Raw genomic sequence first — 23,932 nt, forward strand, 5'->3', positions numbered from 1 at the left:
GTTTAGAAATTTATCGCTCCGCATCAACTGATATCGCGGTTCTGTTCTGATTGATTAGATCATTGAAAGCGCACAAATGCGATATGTCATTTTACATCTTACGTGAATTTGTCACGTTGTGTGCGAAGGTTCTGCAAAAGCTGTATTGCCATATTAGCATATTTTTTTAGGCTGATGTGTAACGTACCAGTTTTGTCTGCTTTAGGTGTACTATTAGATGCAATCCACAGAATTGTAGTATTGTTTTTATTGTTGAGTTACAGTGTTGTATACTTGATAGTCTCGTTTTATTAAAATTTTCGATTTTCGACAATGCTTATTAAAAAATTGACAACAGAAAGAAAAAATTCAGAACCAACAGTCACTAGAATTTAAGTTTTTCTTTTAAATGCAACAAACATCGTGAAATTTGGTGTAGTGGTTACCGACAGAAACGAATTCTCCTTTTACATGTATTTAGATAGGAGAACCCGAGCTAAAGCTTCGTCTTAAAGAGGCCCTGAACTACCCCTCGGGCTTGGTGAAAGAACGCACGTCAACGAATAGCATACGCTGCTGTGAACATCTCAGCCAAATTGTGCAGTCATACGCCTCAAGTGGATCTCGCAAACGGACCGGGAAGTCGCCTTTCTCTCAAACGCTGCCATTTCAACAGAAGCCTGCTCCTCATTCTTTTCTGGACGCTTTATTTTCTAATATAGCAGATTCGCATACGCGGCTGCTATTGGAAAACAGCCGACATCAAACAAGTAGGGTGTTTTGATCAGTACATTTCAGCCTACTGTTACTGTGTATATTCATTGACATAGTTTGAAAGATAGAGGATGCTTAAGCTTCTTCTTTAAGAGTGGAACGCGAAAGCAATCAAATATCCCTGACTGCTTCTCACGCTTCCCGGCAACTGAAGCGTATGTAACCTTAATGTTTACCGGGAAACACTGGCCGCGAGCGCTATGCACAATGGTGGGCTTTCTGGTAGAAACGTGGCCTCTTTCGTGGGCCGTGATGTGGCATAGGTGAGCGCCATCAATAGGTATTGCAAGGAACCGGTCGCGCCATTCCGTGCCCCCGCCCCGCCCCGAGATATTCACGCACCGGCACCCGCAAATGGCGGACGCCGTGGCTGGTCTATGTATGATAGAAACACTCGAAAGGGGTTTCTTTGAGTTTTTGAGTAACAGAATTATGTTTTTTCGCATAGTTAAATTACAATCCCACGCTATCATGTCTGTTGGTTGTGTGTAAGTCGTACCTTACGATTTTTCTAGGTATTTTAGCTTGAAAAATTTATTTAGTTCAGTGGCTTCCTTGCGTCAAAGGGGGGGCCTGCGTATACGTGGTTCGAAGAAATTTTTCCAAACGACATCCGACGCCAGATATTCTGGGACATGGGGCCCTTAACGCCGTCGCGTTAAAAACAGGCTTAAGTGATCGAAAATCTGCTTTAAAATTTGGCCAATAATTACGCACTTCCGCAAGAAGTGCACTATCGTCTTCTCACACTCGGCCGCGGTCAGCCACGTAGGAAGTAACGTAGCCGTTGGGTCTCGCTAATTTTGGCTGATTTTGAACACTCAACTAGCCTTCAACAACGAGACACTTAAGGCGAGACCACACGCTGGCTTGCCAACGCGCGCTTATTTCTGCAGGTCGCTCCTGGCTAGACGCCTTGATAGACATTGCATTGTATTGAGCTATAGCGCTTCAAAATACGCAAGTTAGCGTGGCTACAATCCGTTGGTCAAGCTGGTGCAGGGCAAAGCCGGTCCGCACCCGGTAGCACAGCCAGACAGGAGCAGATAACTGTAAGCGTGCACTCTAGCCCAGTCGTGCACAAAGCAAACGCTGCAGTTGCATGTAGCGGCGGTCTGCTACGTAGCGTAGATACCGCGGTCACCTCATGGTGCCGCTACAGTACGCTACCTGAGCTCACTGAGGTTTGCTGAGGACAACCGCGTTTGGGCGCGAAGCAGGCGCCAAAATCGGAAATAGTGGCGTCTACGTGAACATCCAAAATCAAATTTTAACGGCGCGCCACGGTGACGTTTATGGGCGGAGCATTATGGGCACGCCCCGCTCTGCCGTGGCCCTCACAGCGCAAGTCCTTCAAGAAGGAACGGAAGCACCGCGAACGGTTTGTTTGATTTCCAATAGCTCCGCTTCTGGCCGAACGCACCGAACAACTTTTTGCGACAAAGTATTTCTGAAATAAGACTAAGTTAACTTCAAATGCATACCTTGACTTCGAAAAGAAGTGGTTGAGAGCCCCTTGAACGGATATATAGGTGCCAAATATGGTACTTTTTGTCCGAGACACATTGAAGTTTCGAAGTCTATCAGCGACAAGTCCAATGTGGATTGTGGCGAACCTTTCCTGAATGTCTGAAATGAACCCCACATTCTGAGCCAGTGTTCCGTCCGAGCGCCATCATTATGTTCGCCATAGCTTTTAACCTAGCTGCGCATCAAGTTTCGTCCTCCTCGCAAAATATCACGGGCGGAACATCACTGGTTGCCGCATTCCTTTATGTTCAACAGAACCAGACACCACGTATACGCTCAAATAACAATAATTTGCGCTCCGGGTGTGAGGATAAACTGTGATATCCTAAGGAACGCCGTTCAATCACTGTCTCTTTTTTGAAACTATCTTCCTTTTGTAAAGAAAAATCGCATGAGGCAAGTTGAGTAGGTTATAAAAAACATGAAATTGAGAGCGAATAGACGACAAACGAAAATCTGTGAAAGTAACGACAAAAGAGCCCCACCTGGAGATGTTCTGGTTTCGTGTTGAGGCCTTTTCTTACCGAGCTGTGGCTTGTATGTGTAACAGGAACGCTCAACATCCCGCTATGATACGAGCACACATTTGTACTTCGGTACTCTCCGTGATCTAACGACCTCTGCAATTCCAGAATGCTTGCCTCTCAGAACTTTTGACAACTCTTTGGTAACCCGGCACTTTTGTCCGAGACATATTGAAGTTTCGAAGTCGTATCAACGACAAGTCCAATGTGGATTGTGGCGAGCCTGTCCTGAATAACTGAAATGAGCCCCACAATCTGACTCAATGTTCCGCCTGAGAATTAAAGCTTTTTGATGATGTCGGCGAAAAACGCTAAAATCTGAGCACAAGTAGGCTATGTCACCTTCAAGTGTATGGTTATGTAGAGCACTTTCGGCGCTTCGCACAGCAGTGCTCTCGTCTGCTGCAAAGCTGGTAATAACAGCCATTACACAAACAAAATATTTGAGGTAATAATCAGTTACCCTCAGCAAAGTTGTCAAGAAGTAATAAGTTCATAAAGAAAATGCGGTTTGGACAAAAAGCCAAAGTGAGGCATTTTCGGACTCTGAAAATTTAATATAGGCGCCTACATTGAAGTGCGGACTTTAAAAACTTCAAAAATGTGCTACTAAACTATTTCTTGACCCATAACTAGTGTCTAGATGTTAGAAAGCATAATAAAGACGTAAGAAAAACATCAATTTTTCGTCAAGTTGTCCCCAACTATTATATAAGATCATGTTATTGTTATAAAAATTGTACCTGTCACCATTAGGGGGCGTCAAAATATTTTGCTTCTGTTTTGACTACAATAAAAACGAAACCTAGCAACATCTTGCACAGTGACACCAACCGACACTTCGCTAGTTGAACACATTCACTGGCTTCAAGATCTTGGTTGCGCAAAGGTTAGACAAGGCAATGACCACCATAGGCTGACCGTAGTGGAAGATATGCCGTCACTGTCACGCTCATCATGACATGACGTTTTATACTCTTCCTCTACAATCCATCCGTTATGTTCTGAAACAGAGGAGACTGTGTCAGATCAGCGCCGCACTCATTAGCGACACTACTCGAGTTTTCAGCGAATGTAGAAAGTACACCTGAATATCTAGGAAAGTACTGCAACATTTACACGGTTGCCATGACTATTTCCAGCGAACGCAAAAAAAAAAACTAATAAAAAGGGTTGTGAGGCTAAGACACACAATCTCGCATTGCTATTCACTCTAATATTACAAGGTGTATTCAAAATACAGTATTGGGGAGGATGAGGAGCAATATGTGCACGATCCTGAACTCCTGAAATTCTGATCCTGAAATCCTGAGCTAATGGCATACCGCGCTGCTCAAAAGCTGAAGATAACTAACAAAAGTCACTAAACATTTACTACACGCGGGGTAAGAATACTACATCATGGCATGCGCCATAGCTTTTAACTTAGCTGAGCTTCACGTATCGTCCCCCTCACAAAATATCACGCGCAGAACATCACTGGCTACCGTACACCTTTATGATCAACAGAACCCGACACCATGTTGTTGTCGCTAATATAAATGGCTTTGTGTTCTTGATGTCGAGTTTATATCACAATGGGCGGGGGGGGGGGGGGGTCGGATTGTCACTCGAAGCACTTCGTCCTCGTTCTGGCATGGTCGCCTGATTCCTTTTAAGCAGTAACAATTTTCCAGAAAAATAACGTTGTTTTCAATAGCTACTAACTACCGAACAGCTATTTGTGACAGTTTCCTGCAATACCTGCTGAGGAACAATACAGAAGGTCCTAATTTCTGCACACCACCGTAAACACTACAGGAGTGCTGTCTTCATATGTATTTCTATTGCTATTACCATTCTTTCGGAATTTTAGCATGTTTGTGGTCTGCTTCTCTGTAACTATCGATGTATGTATTGCCGCACCTAACGAGTTTCTCGCCATCTTGGATCGCTTTATAATCCGTGGCAATTGCGTAGAGCTTCTGGCTGTTCTGCACGACGCAATCGGTGTAAAAAAACGCGGTCGTTGGTCGAACGTGGGTCACTGAATATGTAACACTGGTTATGGAACAATGGGTATGTGGTGCTCTACAATGAAACTGTTTGAGGCCAACTTCACTAACTAGATCGATAGGCACCCCACTGGGCATGTGCCGCTGTTCTGCACCTTCTTACACGCCAACTTGGCTCAATGGAAATGGGACAATGGCTATGTGCTGTTCTTTATTGAAATTTGACGCCAACTTTTGTGATTGAGGATGTGCCGTCTGTCGCAATATTCCTAATTTAAAGCACATCTACTATTACCCACTCACCGCATTAGCGTTGCTATACCTTTCTGATAGCATTGAAGTTGCCAATCATCACTAAAGGGTGGACACCCGGTTATTCTTTAGGCAAAGCTACCGTCCCTCTCCCTCTCGTCACCTGAAGAGCTTTGAGAACAAAGAACGGTTTGTAATCGCTAGTCAGCCTAGTGAAGCTGCGAAGGGTTGCCTTTAGCTTGGGGAAGTAGCCACAGAGTTTTTACCCTAAGAAGGAAGCCTGTGGAACAGGAAATAACTGTTACGAATCGCATAGAAAACCACTAGGCAGTAGTAAAAGGCAACTGATTATAAGAGCATGGTCCCCTTAAGAAAGGTATATACTGCATAAACCGGAATATAGGTCGGTTCTGACCATGAAGGGGAAAAGGCGGGAAGGCTTATTCGCAAAGAAGTGCCAATATATTCAATTTTATTTGCTGCATCGCTCGTTCGCCTTCCAATGTCAAGTCAATGTGGTTGTTTTCGTTTGCAAATAGTCCTTACGAAAGGCACAGGTCTCAATGATCGGAGTTGACTCCACTTTCAAAGGATGATGACTGCTTCTCGCTCTCCGCTTCCCGAAGAGCGTCGTAATCAGTTCCTTCAAGGGCACTACTCATAGAACACTTTTTTAAAACGCCGAAATGGCGTCGAGCAGCCATGTAGCAGCTCGCTTCCTCGGAGTCCGGATCTTTTACTTTAAAAGCCGCTGAAAAACGCCGACCCATTTCGCTCCTCAAGTTGAATGACAGGAACCGCAGAACAAGCAAGCCGCACCGACCATATAACACAGAAATGGCGATGGGAACCAACAGCATGTTTAAACGTGGTTACAGTGCGATCGGATGTGAATACGGCTGGCACTATGCATTTGGTAACGTGCACTCCACAGCTCACCAGACAATGACTGAAAATCTGGTAAAGACCGCTAAATAAGATTGGCAACTTTAGCTTTTTTGTTTCTTGGCGGGCAGGGCGACGGAATTGTTCGACCAATATTTCGGCTTTTACGGTACGTTAGTGCACTCTCAAACAGTTCATGTCAGTTTGCGTAAACTTTTTACCAGGTAGATGTCACATATCCGCATAACTCGCTCTTGTGCACTCATGCAGTTGAACATGGTCAGTGTCATGCGGTTTTTCTTAATGAGTATCGAATGTTTCTTGCTCTACATCAGTACTTTTAATCTATCCGGCCCAGTAACATCTCTGTTGTGGAGCGTTTATGTGTTTCTGCAACGTGGAGAGCGTCTGTTCGTCTCCTTAACTGTTTGCGCGTTCAATGACACCCTAGATATCACTTTGGGCAGATGAATAACGCAAATTGACGAAGATACTGTTACAACGACAACAGCTTGTGTTTAGGCAAGAAAAGATTCATGACGATCTGTTTGGGCGTGTGTTTTCTCTTTGATGTGTCATCTTCTGCGATGTTATAACATAAAGCTATTCCAAACCGTTTCTATTCTATTTCTGCGATCAATGCTCCAAGATTAGTGAATATATTTTGGGCCACCCCCATTTCGCCTGCCTGTCACAGGATCTCACGAAAACCGCTAAACCTACCCATCCCACACGACGTGTACACCCTGATTACGCACAATTAGACCAAACAAAAGTAAGACTTTTTTTTTACAATTTTACCACTCCCTAAGTAATAGCCTTCGGGGATTGGTCAAATTGTTTTCGAGTTGCGCCCACTTCGCCTCTCTGTGACGCGGCGTCACATAACCGTGAAAGCTCACCACGTCAATGTGACGTAGACACATTAAAGATGCATTATGCCGAAAATAACAACTGCTTTCGGAATAGACGGAAACGGCCCGTTCGCAAAAGTGTAGAAGACTTCCCAGCGATCGCTCTGTCATTGGCTACTCGGAGTGGCCAGGAAGAATGAATTTATTGGCACATATTAAAATTATTTGCGTTGCCGCATAACGTTGTCGAGCCTTTTCGGCTCGTATACGACATCGCTCTACTGGCTCTGGTGCGCTGATTATCCGTTTTATCAGATGTTTCAATCTTCCGTTGCATGGAATCACAATGTTCGACCAGCCACCGCAGAATAATTAATAGGTAGCGGGTCAATTGCAGGCGCCTGCACATGCTTGTTCATCCAGTTACCTACTTTCGCTGCACGAGCTGCGCCCCCAACAAAATCCTATCCACTTCGGCGTGCTTCTCGCCTCTTCTCAGCATTACTGAAATACTATAGCGCCAAACAGACGACACAAGAAGAAGAGACACGGACGAGCGCTTACTCCGTGTCTCTTCTTCTTGTGTCGTCTGTTTGGCGCTATAGTACTTCAGTAATATGCACCAACTAGCCCAACAAAAAGTTCTGCTGGAATATCTTCTCAGCATATTGGATAAGAAAGACTTGTCAAGGTAGGCAATGCTATTTTTTTTAAAGCAAGCAAAAGTGAGCTATAAACGAGGAGAGCGTTTGACTGGGTGGTTCAAACAATACTGTGCGCCACCGCCCGATGATTCGCTCGGCGGTTATGGACATTTGACGCCAGGCGATTAGAATAATAAAAGATCGGAGAAGTTTTACGTTATAGAACCCTTGTTCGTGTGCCATTTTGTAGGTATACAATATTTTCACAGGCCTGTATTACAGCATTGGCGAGTTTCTTTATCTGAATGACGGGTTTGTAAAGGGAACCTTTTAATTATTTGCCATTGTTCCCTTTAATAATTACTTCTCTCCACCTTGCGGGTTTCCGCATAACTATTGCGTCAAACAGGTTCATGTTTATATTATTTTTCCATAAGGGCTGCGTTACTCGGCAGTTTTGTTGCCTAATAATAAATGCGCGGGCAGAAATCTGATACCCGATTTGTAGGGCTAACATAGGCTGTCGAAAATAAAACACCAGCTTTTGAAGTGTTTTTAGTAATGTCGGTGAAATTTGTACACTTAGAAAAGAGCACGGTTCTATAGCGCCAAAGCGGATTGAAGAGATCGCTCTACAGTGTGGAAAGAGGGTGACTAAGGTAACGATGGATTTGAAGACGAAGAGGTAGATTAGAAAGGTCACGTTGCCGTCAAAATTTGGGGACGGTTTTATACCCTCTTGTTTTAGCTTGCAGCACAACCGAAGTATGTTCGCTTTTTTTTTTACGGTTTTTTAGAGAAGTACTTTTTACAGTGAAGTCGTATATGGCGCTTGGTTCTGCGAAAATTGCGTGCGTCTATCGAGACGTGTGGGTCGAGAATTTGTTGTCTTTTCAAATTCTTTTTTTGTCTAAATAAATTTGGCGTGCCAGAACATGCTGCGATGCGCTGCTGTAGGACTTGCCCCTATTGCACGAGTGACCTTCCCTTTTTTTTTACATCACACGCACTGATGGAAAAAATATCATAAACCATGTCCGATGACACTTCCCTCAAGTAGTGCCTACTTAGCTGAAACAAGTCGTTTGCGCCTGGCGTCGGACCACTGGAAAACAGAGCCAGCTGGCCTGCCCCGTGACGTCATTTCTTAAGCAATTTCACGGCGTTGAAACTGAATAGGAACTTAATCACGGCAACTCTGTAACTCGTGCAACGTGGGGTTTTGATCTTTTAAGACAACTGTTTCGTTGCTTTACTAGACATGACTGGAGTGAGGTATTTAATATTTGAAAAAACAACAACAAAAGCGAACAAACGACGTGAAATAAGCAGGGTCCATTTGCATTCGTGTGAGCATGACGGCCCGCCTCCGTGCAAACTCGTCGATTTATCTGCCCCTATCATTGAGTGCTTCTTTGCTTTCTCTCCAAGTTTCGACAAGTTAACGTCAATGGTTCTTTCTACGTCATGTCTAGTAGCGCCATGATTGCTCTTCTGAAATTATGAAAATAGGTGCCAATAAGAAACGGAAAAAGGTACTGCATGTTGGCGAATTGCATCTCTTTTCTGACAGCCTTGTTATCATCAAAAACAGAGACCAGGTAGAGCAAACATATGCGGCCGAACGTGTGCTACCTGTCAACCTATATTTTCTTAGAACGCACGTGCTATTAAGACGAAAACTTCGAGTGGCTCGTTGCAATCGCTCTTACGCGTAAAAAAGTGGTGTATAGCGGTGTGGCTCAAAAACTATCTAGTCAAGTGGCTTAAAAGAAGTTGACGAGTGGTACAAAAAGATGTCATCGTCAGCAAGCTTTCCTTTATTTCTTAACTATTAGTAATTCTTCTTCTTTTTATTATTATTATTATTATTATTATTATTATTATTATTATTATTATTATTATTATTTTATACCCGGTTTTCATCTGATTATTTCCTTTTTCTCCAAACACAAGACGTTTACTTTCAAACTCCAACGCTCAAATTGTTAACTCCCTTGTTATTATTATTACTTTTATGCACCTAATTGAACAACCCGATTCTTGGCCAATCCCCCACGGTGGCTATGTGCTACGGCCACTCAGGACAACACCAACTACAATGGCTCATACCGAAAAACCATAACAATTTGGAATGGCTCATACCCTCGTAAACAAGCAAAGATGCAATGGTTGAATATGAAAGAAGAAACGAAAAAAAAGCAGAAACGAAAGGAGGAATGAAATAAATAAGAAAGAGAGAACACAGAAAGAAAGAACAGAAGAAAGAAGCAGTGAAAGAAAGAAAGTGAAAAGACGGAAAGAAAGAAAGAAAGAAAGGAACAACTGGAGGACTCTTAAGTTTCGCCTTTAAGAGTGGAGCGGATAGCATTAAAAGATTCCTCACTGCTTCTCATGCTTCCTGGCAAGTGGAGCGTATGTAACCGTATTATTTACTGGGAAACGCTGGCCGCGAACGCTATGCACGGAAGCTTTGATTGTGGCAGAAGCATGGCGTCTTGCGTGGGCCGCGATGCGACGGAGGCGAGCGCCAGCTGGACGTATTGCAAGGAACCGGGCGCACCGTTCCGTGGCCCTCGAGACACCTACGCTCCGGCGCGCACAAATGGCGGTCGCCGCGGGTGGTTTGTGAATGGTGGAAACGCTGGAAAAGGGTTTTCTTGGAGTTTTTCTTTAACAGAAATATGTTTTCTCGTATAGTCAAATTGCAATACGAGAGCTATCATGTCTGTAGGTTGCGTGTAAGTCGTAGTTTACGATTTTTCCGCGCATATTAGCTTCAGAAATTCATTTCGTTCAATAAATTCCTTGCATTACATGGGAGGCCTGGGTATTAGCGATTCGAAAATCTTTTTGCCGAAATGGCGTGTGACGCCAACACCGCCTTTTCTGCGACACGGGCGCCTTAACGCTATCGCGTTAAAACGTTTCAAAAAACGCATTAAGTGCTCGCATGTGTCGTTGACGGTATCGACCTACAGCGCAACATGTTTACTTCACACTGCAGCTGGTTATGCCTTGCGAGAAGTCTGGCCCCTCCGATCAGGTAACGCATTACCATGCATGCAGCAAGCTTTCGCCTTGACGAATTAAAGGAGTGTAACATGCCGCCTATATTTTTGTACACTGTCGCCATCAAGCACACCTATTCCGAATTCATCGGTCATATCCGGCCTAAAACCATCTTATCATAAAAGCGAACTTATGAAATATATCGAGAAAGGCACAAAAGGGCAAATATTCAGGTTTATTTATTATAACAGCTGCTACTTTTCTCTTTTTCTTCATTTTAAACGTATCATCTTTAGGCAAGCAGGCCTGTTCTGTGGCATTTGTTCATTCCGTGTCTGCAGATTACGCTATATATTGTATAGGTGTGATGACATGAATAGGGTAAAGGAATCGCTTTAGGTCGAGAGAGCGAGAGTCGCTAGAAATTAGACGGTAGCTCGCTGACGGGCGGTTTGGGCAAGTACTTTCGATAACCGGGTGTCGTGCGGCCGTGAGCATTTGGTGGCCCCTGCCCCGCACTCGGTCCTCTGTCCACCCTGCTTACCGGCGGCGTGGGGCGGCTTTTCGACCTGAGGACGGGTTGGCCTGCAGTGTACGTGGCAATGGGGGCCTAGGAAATACCTGCCTACATACATGGTGGTCCTTTATGCAAAGAAGCTTTAGCGTTCAGCCCGCAAGTAACTGTCTAAGCACTGCCCTTTGACAGCAGTGGCCGGGTGTTCTGCCGGCCTGCTCTACCCCTCTCCTGCAGCCGCGTTTAGGTCGGGTGGTAGTGCGAGGCTTGCCGCAGCAGAAGTGGGTGTCTACGTCGGAGAATCCCTCAAGGGTTGCTGAAATTTTCCGACTGCCCCACGGCGCGCACACAACGACAATGGTAACAGAGACTTACCGGTAATTAAGACGGTGCATGAGCGCAGGAACGCCCGGATTGTAAACTTGTAGATTTGGATTGCGCTCTTTCCGTCTCCGTCGCCTGCTCCTGTGGTAGTCTTTTTTGAAGGCGCAACTTGGTTCTTCAACGACTTGTAAATATTGTGATAGCGTTTCGGAGTGCCCGTCCGATGCACCGTGTGGCTGTCTGCAGTTGTAGTTTCTGTTGTATGTGCAAAAACCCGACTGCCGTGTAAGTTATTAAGGATCCTGGCCCATACATTTACCATTTAGGTGAAGTTGCTTTTAATTCAAGAATGACTAACAATTTTTGTTTGTCGCTGTCGTCGAGTTGCCAGAGCTTGTGCCCTAAAAACAGGGGGAACCGTCTCGCTTCCGACAACTGGCCTATCCGTGAACAGTGAAAGCATTAATTCTAGTGCGAAGCTCGGCGATTGGAATTTAGACTATGCATTTATGCCCAGCTGCTGAATAGATCCAAAAGCATTCACCCGTTGCAAAGTGCACGAGGCTTTTGTACTCTTTGAGACGGGACAACTTGCGAGTGATCGAATGTGAGCTTTGTATACACTTTTGGTTTTACTGCGGCACATGGCCGTATTTGGTGTGCCCTTTTGTATTAAAGTAGCTCCCGTTCGATAATACCGTTTGCGTTATGGCTTTATAAGCGGACGATGTCGCACCGTAATTGCCGCAGTCTCTTTTTTGGATAGAATCTTCCTTCGCCTATTTCCTTAGGTGTGGCGTTGGCATGCGTTTCTTCGCCAGACATATTCGTGGATCATCATCATCATCATCAGCCTGGTTATGCCCACTGCAGGGCAAAGGCCTCTCCCATACTTTTCCAACTACCCCGGTCATGTACTAATTGTGGCCATGTTGTCTCTGCAAACTTCATCTCATCCGCCCACCTAACTTTCTGCCGCCCTCTGCTACGCTTCCCATCCCTTGGAATCCATTCCGTAACTCTTAATGACCATCGGTTATCTTCCCTCCTCATTACGTGTCCTGCCCATGCCCATTTCTTTTTCTTGATTTCAACTAAGATATCATTACCTCGCGTTTGTTCCCTCACCCAATCTGCTCTTTTCATATCCCTTTACGTTACACCTGTCATCCTTCTTTCCATAGCACATTGCGTCGTCCTCAATTTAAGTAGAACCCTTTTCGTAAGCCTCCAGGTTTCTTCCCCGTACGTGAGTACTGGTAAGACACAGCTGTTATAAACTTTTCTCTTGAGGGATAATGGCAGCCTGCTGTTCATGATCTGAGAATGCCTGCCAAACGCATCCCAGCCCATTCTTATTCTTCTGATTATTTCAGCCTCATGGTTCGGATCCGCAGTCACTACCTGTCCTAAGTAGGTGTATTCCCTTACCACTTCCAGTGCCTCACTACCTATCGTAAACTGCTGTTCTCTTCCGAGACTGTTAAAGATTACTTTAGTTTTCCGGAGATTAATTTTTAGACCCACCCTTCGGCTTTGCCTCTCCAGGTTAGTGAGCATGCATTGCAGTTGGTCCGCTGGGTTACTAAGCAAGGCAATATCATCAGCGAATCGCAAGTTACTAAAGTATTCTCCATTAACTCTTATCCCAAATTGTTCCCAATCCAGGTCTCTGAATACCTCGTGTGAACACGCTGTGAATAGCATTGGAGAGATCGTATCTCCCTGCCTGACGCCTTTCTTTATTGGGATTTTGTTGCTTTCTTTATGGAGGACTACGGTGGCTGTGGAGTCGCTATTGACATCTTTCAGTATTTTTACATACGTCTCGTCTACACCCTGATTCCGCAATGCCTCCATGACTGCTGGGGTTTCGACTGAATCAAATGCTTTCTCGTAATCAATGAAAGCTATATATAAAGTTTGGTTATATTCTTCACATTTTTCTATCACCTGATTAATAGTGTGAATATGGTCTATTGTTGAGTAGCCTTTACGGAATCCTGCCTGGTCCTTTGGTTGACGTAAGTCTAAGGTGTTCCTGATTCTATTTGCAATTACCTTAGTAAATACTTTGTAGGCGACGGACAGTAAGCTGATCGGTCTATAATTTTTCAAGTCTTTGGCGTCCCCTTTCTTATGGATGAGGATTATGTTAGCGTTTTTCCAAGATTCTGGTACGCTCGAAGTCATGAGGCATTGCGTATACAGGGTGGCCAGTTTCTCTAGAACAATCTGGCCACCATCCTTCAACAAATCTGCTGTTACCTGGTCCTCCCCAGCTGCCTTCCCCCTTTGCATAGCTACCAAGGCATTCTTTACTTCTTCCGGCGTTACCTGTGGGATTTCGAATTCCTCTAGACTATTCTCTCTTCCATTATCGTCGTGGGTGCCACTGGTACTGTATAAATCTCTATAGAACTCCTCAGCCACTTGAACTATCTGATCCATGTTAGTAATGATATTGCCGGCTTTGTCTCTTAACGCATACATCTGATTCTTGCCAATGCCTATATAATATAATATATAATATAATATAACCTCCTATATTCGTGGATATATGTAAGCAACTTGGGACCCTGCGCATGTGCGGCTTGTTGTCTTGCGAGTAGAGAACTTCGACCACTCGCTACGTGCCCAAGTAGGCAACCTGCTGCTAGCTGCTTCCAGCCAGCTAGGCAGCCTAGGTCACTGGTTATATGCAACTAGCTGTGGACCTATCCTTCACCAATTCGGATGAATGGATTAGCCTGTGAGACGCAAGTGGCATGAAGCCTTAAATTTATTTAACTATGTCTCTTACTTATTTGTGAACACACCTCTCGTCAACATTCTTCCCTCCACAAGCACCCTACCTGGCCTTCATCTCCCTCACGCAGACAGCTAACAGCTATGCGAGGCTGTTAGGTAACCCAAGCCATCCTCGTGTCATTTAAATTTCAGCATTGCATTATATTTGCGCATTTATTTTGTTTTGTCAGGAAGTGCATTTTTTTGAGCAGCGCCTCATTTAATTTTCTTTTTGTGTTTTGTGAGCTTTATTTCTAAGTCCTCTTTCAATCGCGCAACTGTGTACGTGTTGATTTACAAGTGTGCCATGCAATCACTGCGAAATCCTGATACGTTTAAAAATATTAGCAAGTTATTGATTTCACGGCGGCATGTACTTTATTGGAACGATATTCTAATAATTTTGTTACAATAATTTACCGCGCTGAATACAGGAAGATACAGTGGGCTGCTTTTACTTACTCGCCCGTACCTAAAACTGCTTTGTGACAGCGACAGTAGGTTGCAGCGCAGCAAGCTGTTGAATGACAAAGAAGTGGTACCATTGCGATATCGCATCAGATGTATCACAATGAAGGCTGTGGACATAAGAATCTGGGCCCGTATTCATAAAACTATCTTTCGCTAAAGGCGTTCGTGCCAGCCAATAGTGATGTAAGACATATTATTAAAGAAGGCTCAGCCAATGAAAAACAGCACTTACGACCAAAAAGTTTTGTGAATTCGGCCCCTGCTTATTAAAAGCTACCAACTTCCAGTCATTATCCCGTATCAACATGGATGAAAATAAACGGTGTTTATTTTCACCATGTTAAACGGGGGCAGTCGCATTGCGCTTAGTATTGACTGGTTAATTCTAGCTTTGCAGCTCAGTCCCTGTCGCTGTTTTTGGCGCTGAAAGTCCAAGCATACGGCTCAACATGAGCTACAATGGTGCAACATTGAAGACCTGTGTATTATCCATGAACTGTAGACAGAGATAGCAATAACATTGAACCTGCTCATTACGAAATTGGATTTCGTAATGCTATACCAACTAGCCCCTCACCGTACGCTTCTAACCTGCTCATGTTTTCAGCGCTGTAAATCGTTTATTGTTCTTGATCGTACATTTCACAATGAAAGAAAAAAAAATGTTGTATCCTAAAAATGCAACACTCACGCTTTATATATATTCGCAGCTGCAAATAAATAGTGAACGTAATTTCGGTATGGCCCCATATGTGCGTCACAGTGACTGGTTGCCATACAAAAGATACAAACACAGCTGACAACACTCATCTTCCTCATCAGATGCTATAAAATACAAACGATTCCTACGACTATTTCTGATGCTAAAGTTGCTCGACTGTGCAATGGAGTTACTCTAGTGAACGTGGGATGCACCGAGTAAATATAATGACAGATAAAAGGCGAATGAGGTGGACTTTTGAGCTAGGGCTTCAGGAACAAAGCTGGGAATACCAGTTCGCATAGACAATGGTCATAAAGCATGTAAATCAGGACTGAATGTAGAGACCGCGTACTGTGAGGAAAAATAACCAATACAGCGAGAGCTTATATCAGCTTGATACCGGTGGGAGAGAAAGGGTCAGTGCATAAAATTTGGAAATAAAATTCTGGAATACTATTTTCCTCATTACGTTTATCGCCAAGGCATGTAAAATGCCCGGACAATAATTGATGGAAACGATATAGCGAAGCATTCACGTGAACTTTTTTACCACCCTTGTGGAAACTGACTGTTTTAGGCAGTCCCAGTCAATGGTTTGTTACCATCCCCAAATATTCTCGAGGTTACAAGGCCTATAAGACATGTTGTGAATGGTGTCAGCATTTGAGCAGCCACAATCGCTAGAAGAGGAACCGATAATTGCGATAATTGGTAGCTTTGAGCAGAAATGAACAATGAAGTTTAGCACGTTAACTTTCTTCGCTCCCAACCTGAATGCGACAGTCAAATTTTGGAATATTCATCTTGAACGGAAGACGGTAGGCAATGAATGCTAAACTCCAACACGCTAAGCAAGGTGAATATTATAATTCAATGAATACTAAAAGAAAAAGTTGAAATAGGCTGCGATACTTCAGCTTCACAGTCATAATAATGGCGCAGGGGTACACGAAACAAAATCATTGTAGGTTAGCACCTGTAACCTGGTCTCCAGTGAACGGAGGCAATAGCGTGGACAGAAAAGAACTGAGCACGAAATGCCTCCTGTCGCAACATCCGATGTTGTCTCTACATACAAGTGATCGTTTCAATGTCGCCCTCTCTGACGCCTTTAAATACTTATTTAGCCTATCTTTCAATACCTATTCCCTGGCATTGGGAATTATTTGGCAATGCGACCACATTTACTACTAGGTTTCCAGTTCTGGTTATCGATTTTTCATCGTTGTTGCTCTATTGTCTGTCTGGGACACCTTTACAATTTTTCAGGTAACTTTACATATCGAGTCAGATTCTAAGGGGTATTCATAAAATGACTTCAAACGTATGTAGTGGTGGATTTGGTACCACGTGCTGTACATGCATGCGGTGCCATGTATAGAGTAATGGGGCCTTTATTGAAGTGCTTGCTTCGAAAACAACGTTAGAGCCTATGCACGAGACATAGCCGATGACTCCAAAAGAAGCATGCTATAGAAGCGGCAATGCCCTGCTTGCCATGATGGCAAATAAGCTATTCGTTTGACATTCACTACTTTAAGACCTTGGCTGTTATTGAGACATGCCAAATCGGCTCCAATTTGACAACAGCCAACGATGTCTTTAAAATTTTCATCTATATAGGTTTTATCCATTACAAATAACTTTTTGTTGTGACCTGTGCTTCCATTACAAACCGAGAACACTACATGCGATATTCAAGTGCTAATATAAAGTATAAATCATTATCTGCACTTCCTGCACGAGTATACGGCGACAGCCTAAAAATAGTAAATTCTACTTCACTTTCAAGTACATATCACCTTGCCAGTATCGCACATACACTGCCTACGCCACGCAAGAGCTGATGCAGTGCGGGCTATGGCCTTCAAAACAAACCATTTTTATACCAAGTCTCGCATGCAGGGTGGCGCGCATGCTACTTCACTTGTAGATTATATTCAATTTCGCATTAACGAAACAGGTATCTCAAACATATACTTCCATTCTCGTCGAGACCCCGCCACACAGACTGCGACCAAGCAAGGTCGGCCAGCGTTTCATCTCCTGCACACCACCAGGCAAGGTCAAGGAAATCTCGCTCACATGTCGTGGCCCTCGATGACAAGGGAGAGCTTGATAACAGAATGTCATGTGGTGCATCACACCATCACAATCTGTGTGCGTCTATTAGCCCAACACCGATGTCGTTGTACCATTCCTACACAAAAGCGCATTGTAAAATTTCAGCCTTTGTTGCAGAGGTCTTTGTCAACTTTACGTAAGTGACCACAAACGTGGGACACAGGCTAGACATAAGTGTATTGGAAATGGGAGTTTAAGATAGAGAAGTTAACTTCTAGCTGAAGTAAATAAGAAACTGTGTTGACGAAAAACATAGTAAACTCGAAAATTCCAAGTGCGATAGAATGCTTGGTCCATCAATAAGACCACAGTTGTATAGCCGAAAGACTTACATTTGAATATAACCATAGTAAAGCCGAAATCATGAATCATTGAAGAAAAATATTGACACAGAAACTCCAATGGCAGTTGCCTAAGTATGTGAAATTCTTGTGCTACTTGCTCATCTCCACGCAGCCCGGTGTCATTATCAGTGTTGTGAAACTTCATCGAACCAGTTTAAACCTTTATAAACCCTCATCAGTCGTTATCAAACTTATCGAACATTATCCCACCCTTATGCACTCTTCTCGGTCCTTATCAACCTGGATGTCCAGCGAAGCTGTTGCAAACAACCACTACATGTGCTGAGGGGGATATGGAGTGCTTTATTGATGGCTCGAATGCTTGTTTTGAGCTTGCTGTTTATTGAAACGTATGCTGTTCTGTGTGTTGTATGGGTGATTTAATGAATGTATGCATTGTTAACTTCACATTTCCGAGAGCTTGTAGCCTTCACTGAGCCATTCCACATTTTGCTTATTTACGGAGGTATGAAGAAGAAGAAGAAACTTTAGTAAAGAATAGTCCGGCAGTTCTTGATGTGGTGGCCTCAGGTGACGGCTCGAAGTTCTTGGACTCGAGCGGCATCTTTGGCTTGCCGGACGGCCCAGAGCTGGTCTGCCAGCTCTGAACTTCTGATAGCCGCCTCCCAGCGGCGGCGACGCCTACGGAGAAGGTCCCCCGCGGCTCCCGCATCCGGGGCGGCGTCGGGAAGAACGGAGCTCGAGCCTTCTCCTACTCTGGCAACAGCCACGATTCTGGTATGAACCATTGCTAACAGGGATATGAGCCATTATTTAGGCGTGCATGAGACATTGCATTCATCTTTCGTGACCGACGGACGAGCTCTTGTTGGGTAGGCATAAAAATGCTCATGTATTTAAACAGCAAGGTAAGCGAATAAAAAATAAAGGGTATAGGGAGACTACACTCACCTCGATCATGCCGCAATAGCGACCCCGGTGTAGCAGTCCTGAGAGCTTAGTTTTCACACTAATGGCTCTTTTGGGACGAACACAGTTACTAATGGTTACGACGAAACGACAAAGAAGCGCCGTTTTACGCGTATTCGAAATACTCCTACATACGCCATCCACGCCTGAGGCACTGTCTTAATTAGTCACGTGACCCGGTTTGCCGCTGGTCATAGGAGTAAAGACTGAACGAATACCCTGCACCGCTATTCAGGCAACACACATCAAGGCTTACCATTGGCGTACCATTACCATCAAGGCGTACCAACTAAATTGGTACTTCCAGTTTCTGACATGTGCTTCTCTTGATTATAGTGAATACCGTAAGCAAGGTTCGAGGCAGCAAATCATTTGCCTGTCCATTACTCAATTGAGAAATACAAAAACAAGACAAGAGACATTTCATTCTAAGAGTAAGGCAAACTAAGAGTGGTAAAACGATGGCTTCTGTGTCGAAACGCGATCTTCATAGGGATGCTCACGGTAGCCTTCCAAATCACGAGCAGTTGCTCAATTCGCACTGCATGTGTCACATGTTTCAAATCGCTCAGGACACGACAGTATAGCGGGGACATGCACATCGCCGAGCTTGCGACTACCTTTTATTTTGCTGAAAATTGGTGTTAAAAGGCTTCATTAGTTATATCATTTGATAATAATTGACTTTGAGTTAAAATATAGAATATGGGGTTTTACGTGCCAAAACCACGATCTGATTATGAGGCACGCCGTAGTGTGGGACACCGGAAATTTGGACCACGTGGGGTTCTGTAACGTGCACCTAAATGCAAGTAAACGGGTGTTTTCGCATTTGCGTGGCCAGGATTCCATCCCGCGACCTTGTGCTTAGCAGCCCAACACTATAGCCACTGAGCAACTACGGCGAGTAATTGACTCAGAGTTGCCTCAATGTGTCCATAAAAATTCGTCGCTTCTTTTATCGCGTCTACCTTTCTAGTCCTTATTGTTAGCATTAGGCAACACCCCTGTCGAAATAGACATGCCTATGTTGTAACAAAAAGCATTTGAAGACTTCACACGTACGATGTAAAGCAGCTTGTATAATGGCATGTTCAATAAATGCCTCTTTGCTCGTGACTAAGTGACTTATTGCAGGGTTGAGAAACATTAACAGTGTAAATCTCCGTCCATTCTCTTGTACAAAAGCTAAGCAAAAAAGCTCATAAACATCCAACCACTAATGGATTCTTCGCTGATCATGCCACAGGATGTTCCCTTATGCGAGAAAATACTGCGGGCTCTACACTGTAAATCGACACTGTGAAGCTTCTGTTCCCCTTCTATCCACTTGTGAGATGTTGTATGTGCCTGGTGTATTGCGTGTCACTCCATCGTCGTCACACCTTCGTCATTTTGCCGTTGTCGTGACGCCTTTGCCATCATGCAATAGTCGTCATGCCGTCGTCGTCAGTTATGGAGTTTTACGTGTCACAAACACGATCTGATCAAAGGGGACGCCGTGGTGAGGCACACCGGAATAATTTTTGACCACCTGGGTTTTTTGAACGTGCACCTAAATCTAATTACAGGGGTCTTTTTCCATGTCGACTCCATCAAAATGGGGCCGCAGTGGCCGGGATTTCGTGCCACGACCTCGTGCTTAGCAGTGCAACACCAAAGCCTCTGAGCGACCACGGCGGGTGTCGTCGTTATGCAGTCGACATCCTTCTCTCGTGGTCATGATGTCGTCGCCATCGAAGAGTCGTTTATAATTGTCATCGTACCGTCATAGTCGTGCCACTGTTATGCCGTGGTGGCCGCTCTAGTGTCATCGTGCCGTCGTCGTGCCGCAACCCTCGTTATGCATTAGTTGACATGCGTGGCACGTCCATGTTGGATTGCCACAATTTACGTTGAGTGAGGCGTTTCCCGGTGCTGATGCGTCCATCTTGGCCGTGTACTTAGTACTTGTTGCAAATGGTCGCTGTAGAAGAGCAGCGCTCCTCGCTCATAACGATGAAAGCTTCGGCTGGACCATTTCACGTAGTTAATGGGATCCGCGTATATTTATGTAGTTCATTGTTTTAAAAGCTTGCAGCTTGAACTTAATATACTCCGCAGAAAAGTATATCTCAGTACCGGTTGAAATGGCAAACCACAAATTCTTGTGCACTAATGATTTCTTCTATCGTCTTGGTGTTTCGCGGAAATTCTCGTGAAGAAACAGAAGTTGTTTCTAGTCAAGCATTGATTTCGTAGCGTCGTGCCTTTGACATTCGTATGTGCAAGGTGTGCAGCTTGTAAATACCCTAAACAACACTGAACCAAAAATGACTTTTTATATGATGATCCGCTTCATAAGACAAAAAAAACTATACCACGCTACATAAAAATACAAATATCAAATTAGAGAAAGGAACACAATCTGAACTCCATGACGGGCTATGGTAACGAGACTGCAGTCCATTAATCGAAACTCTAAGATTAGTTATTCCATTCTCCCCGCGCCACCTTGCATGTCCTATCCATTTGAGTTGAAAGCTTTACTTGCTGGCACAAACATTGTCTTCAATACAAGGGGAAAATATAAACACATAAGTCACTCGCCTTACTTTAGCTACAAAGGCTTATTCTGTAAAAAACATATAATTCAGGTAGCATGGTTAAAGTCCATTCATTTTAAGCTTATACTGGGTATAGTACAGTGCAATTCTCGCAAACAGCGAGCATTCTTTATTCATCAATTCATTTATTTATTGTTTGCCATGTGGTTGGATGAGAACTGCACGCCAGTCAGCCATTTTTGTTGTTCTAAATGTAGCACGTAGTATAGCACAGTTTCTTATGGAAAATATAATTTCAATAAAAATTTATTACAAGGAATGCTTCCCACCGAAAGGTTAACACCGATGTCGACACGTTGTTTGGAATTGGCATCACTGCGCAATAATGCTTCGAACATGGCAAACAAGCAGGCATATCACGTGACCGTCGGCGGCACGGCCGACAAGGATAATTTGCTTATCAACGAGGCAGACATATTTTTGCTGCGTGTAACCATTAGGGACCACATCAAAGCAGCCTGGCGGTTCATGTAATGTTGCTTATATGGCAGCGAACCCTTCCCGGCAATGATGGCGGTGTTCGCCATACAAATACTGTGTGAGGGCAGTTGTCTAGAAACATTTTGAGACAGCCGGTCAAAATGAGCATGCGTTTTTAACTTACCGACCCTGCTGGATTCCAACAGCATTTCTGACAACAGCAGCTAAGGAAGACGTTTACTTCGGAATTGGCAAAATGGACTCACCTATAGGGTGTTGATGGAGCTTTCAGCGGGCGAACCCTTCCAGACGACGTGGCAAGAGCTCGGGTCCTGCCCTCGCCTATCGGCTGTGCAGGCGCCGGTGCAGATGCCGCTCGCTGCCGCCGTCGCAGCCGGTCCGGATGCGCGCGCCGCACCGGAAGTGAAGAACAACGCCTTCCGGAACTCGCGCGGTGACCGTCCGTCTGCTGCCGCTGGGCCCGGTCGTCTGCTTGGGTGCGAGGTGTCGATAAGAGGCAACGAAAATGAGACCTTATCGAGACGACGCAGCAAGTGATCAAAAGACCGCACCGTTATCCCTGCCGTCATAATAGGGCCCCGTTAATTTAACTTCACTCTGTTAAGTTGTCGCCGCGTAGTCCGTATGGATCAGCGTATGAATAGGCAGCTATTCTTTGGTGGGGTGGTGCACATGATTTTCTTTCTGCATAAGGATGCTAGGGAAAGGGAGAAAATAAAGCTGAGCTAGCAGCTGTTGAATGCCAGAGCTAAACGCATAACATGAAGTGAATAATTCGGCATTGTTATTTCCGTATAACTGGCCTGGTAACTTGACTTAGTGATTCTGACCTGAATGAAATCACAAGCGAAGACAGAGAATGTAGATTTCATGCTGTAACGTTTGTGACGCTGGCTCTTCGAAATATTGCTAAGCGCGAAGATATAAGTAGCAAAAATGTATTTTTTTCTCTCACACATATGGCATATCATACAGAACACCACTGAATACTTGATGCATGAGAGTTACACTTGTGAAGAGTTCTATTGGACATTTTTTTTTCTCTTTCTCTTCGCAGTTAGAAATCTGTACTTATAGCACGCTCAGAATGGAGAGGCGGTAGAGGTTGCTGTTGTAAACGGAAGGTAAAATGTGTTTCACAAAGCAGGAAGACATTGCTATTAATATTCACTGTTACTTCAAAAGAGTAAATATCGTGTGGGAAACGCAGGTATTGTTGAGTGAAACACATTGACGTGGAAATAAAAAAATAAATAAATGAAATTGAAATAGAAAAGGGCTCCTTCACAAAAAACAACATAATCATTGAACTGTCGGAAAGTTCCTTCGCTCATTATGCTGATCTCACCTTTGTTCGCGAGGTCCAGATTAGGTAAATCCAATGATTTGTTCCTATCCTTGTGTACTCGTGCTCATCCTCCTTGCTATCTAGAGCCTCAAGGCAAAGTCAGTACGCAAGCCGCACGCAAAAGGAACAGGAAGAGAACAGACACTTGGGAGCGGTTTCCTCGTTGTCCAAGAACAAAACAAAATATATCCCTAGTTTGAGCCGTGTTCATCTATAACACTGCGGTGAGTGGAAGACACGCTCCGCTGCCGACACCCTTTTCCGTGGTGGCCAATCCCAAATTTTGATATTCTCATGTACGGCGATTTGCAAGTGGAGGTGCAATCACTGGTTCTCAATCATGGCTCCTTGCAGGACCTTCGCGGAGATTTCGACACACTTACACCGTGTTCAAGCAGAACGTGCCAAGGCGACAACATCGATGCACGCACAACAACCGAAAATTTGCAACGTTCACACGGCGACTACTCCGCACTACAATCTCCTCTTCTGCGGACAGCCCAGGGCACTCAGTTCACATTATTGTTGCAAAAATCCCAGTGACACGCAGGAAACACGCGAGCGGCACGTATCAGCGGCGCCGCTAGCTCGAAGTGTTCGCTGCCTGGGTAGAGTTTTCCTTTGCCGAAAACGGCTGCTGAATCTCAACCAGCTGCGGACATTGCGCATGCGCGAAACGTCACACGTCATGCCATTTGAAGCCGCGCGCGGTGTTCGCACCATTGAAGCTCGGCGAAGGCGCTACTCTCCCTCCGCCAAAGAGAAATAGTACGAAACTTCCAACGCCTAGATCAGGGCTTGCCGGCGGGCTACCTGTCACATTGCACGCTGAAGTGACGATTTACTTAACCACGTCGGCGTTCAAGATAAGATAGAAACAGACATCAAC

The 23,932-nt window shown here is 44.5% G+C and overlaps 1 protein-coding gene across 2 annotated transcripts in view; it reads right to left on the reverse strand.

The window, feature by feature from the left end:
* The window catches only part of LOC126534643 (uncharacterized), a 57,965-nt gene extending 34,323 nt beyond the window's left edge, over window positions 1-23,642 (reverse strand). For both annotated transcript variants that reach the window (XM_055072528.2, XM_055072529.2), the window contains exons 1-2: window positions 23,044-23,642; window positions 21,941-22,163 (exon numbers count right to left, since the gene is read on the reverse strand). The gene's annotated coding sequence lies outside the window, so the exon portion shown is untranslated. The remainder of the gene's footprint in view (window positions 1-21,940; window positions 22,164-23,043) is intronic.
* Between the last annotated feature and the right edge of the window lie 290 nt (window positions 23,643-23,932).

The sequence above is a fragment of the Dermacentor andersoni genome, chromosome 7 (genome assembly GCF_023375885.2).
Source record: "Dermacentor andersoni chromosome 7, qqDerAnde1_hic_scaffold, whole genome shotgun sequence".
NCBI classification, from domain to species: Eukaryota; Metazoa; Arthropoda; class Arachnida; order Ixodida; family Ixodidae; genus Dermacentor; species Dermacentor andersoni.